Raw genomic sequence first — 1,780 nt, 5'->3', positions numbered from 1 at the left:
CTATCTGCAAATCCTAACTGCACAAAAAGACAAGTCTTGTCCGATGATTCACGGATATTCGACCCACTTGGACTCTTGGCACCCGTCGCGGTTCAGTTCAAGATTCTTTTTCAGCGACTATGGTTAGTCAATCTGGATTGGGATGATCCACTTTCAACAAAACTGGCGGACAATTGGCTGAAGTGGCGAGCTGACCTCGACACATTGCAGCAGTTTCAACTACCAAGTTTGGTTGTCAACGACGCAGACAACATCGAGTTGCACGGATTCTCCGACGCTTCTATCAAGGCATACGCTGCTGTAGTTTACAGCAGAGTAATACACGACGACGGCTCTGTGTCCGTATCTTTAGTGGCTGCAAAGACAAGGGTGGCTCCACTCAAGCTTTGCGGAGCACTTCTTCTGAGCCAACTCATACGATCAATTAAGGCTAGATTACGACACAGAGATCCAATTGTATTTGCATGGTGCGACTCAACAATTGTTTTATCGTGGCTATCACATGCACCAGCCCAGCTCAAGACGTTTGTTGGGAATCGAACCTCGGCAATTCTGGATTCCATTCCATGCCATGCTTGGCTTCATGTGGACTCCAAAACAAACGCAGCTGACTGTGCGTCCAGAGGCCTCTTGGCTGCTGACCTCATCGACTTTCGGCTGTGGTGGACTGGTCCTTCATGGCTACGTGACAACGATCAATTCTTGGTAAAGTTGAACAACTCAAAGTTTTACGTTACTCTTTCAGAAACTGGCATACAAAACGAAGTCAAAACAAATTGTTTGTCTACATTGGCCGAATCAAAATTGGATAATCCACTGGAAGAACTAATAGCCCGAGTCTCCTCCTGGCGGAAGCTGGTGCACACTATTGGCTATGTCCTTCGCTTCATCCAACGCACAAAACATCCATCTCGGGACAGGAGCTCCTAATATCTTACATTTCATGAGATCAGGACTGCACGGATTCTGTGTTTGCGTTGCGCTCAAACCTGCTTTCAAGATGACTACCAATTACTACTTGTCAAGAAGCCATTACGGAGGCGATCGCAGTTTGTGAAACTGTCACCAATCATTGACAAAGACAATCTACTCAAGGTCGGCGGACGATGGCATCACTCTCGATTCCCAGTAGAGGCGAAACATCCAGTTTTGCTGCCAAAGACTCATTGCATTACGAAACTGATCTTGCAACATGAGCACCGGGTCAACCTTCACCCTGGTGTTTCTGCACTCTTCGTAATTGTTCGGCAAAGGTTCTGGATATTTGGCGCACTTAACCTCGTACGCAAAATCACGCACGAATATTTGGCTGCATACATTACAGCAACGAATGGCTGATCTACCCAGCATTCGTATCACACAAGCACTGCCATTTGTCAACACCGGTTGCGACTATGCTGGGCCAATCCTTCTCAAGGATGGCAAGGTTCGCAAACCACGTATAAGCAAGAGCTATATATGCCTATTCGTTTGCCTGGTCACATCGGCAATACATTTGGAACTTGCCACGGATCTCACCACTGAAACGTTCCTGGCTGCATTGCGGCACTTCATATCTCTACGTGGCAAGTGTGCCAAAATCTACAGTGACAACAGCACAAATTTCATCGGCACGAAACGCTCACTCGATGAAATGCAAACCCTACTGGCGTCACAGCAACACACCGACATGGTTACTCATACCCTGGCGGATGAAGGCATACAATGGATATTTATTCCGCCTGGTTCACCTCATTGGGGTGGAAAATGGGAATCGGCAGTTCGATCTGTTAAACTGCAC

The sequence above is a fragment of the Drosophila miranda genome, chromosome XR (genome assembly GCF_003369915.1).
Source record: "Drosophila miranda strain MSH22 chromosome XR, D.miranda_PacBio2.1, whole genome shotgun sequence".
NCBI lineage: Eukaryota > Metazoa > Arthropoda > Insecta > Diptera > Drosophilidae > Drosophila > Drosophila miranda.
Note: the sequence above shows the minus strand (reverse complement) of the source record.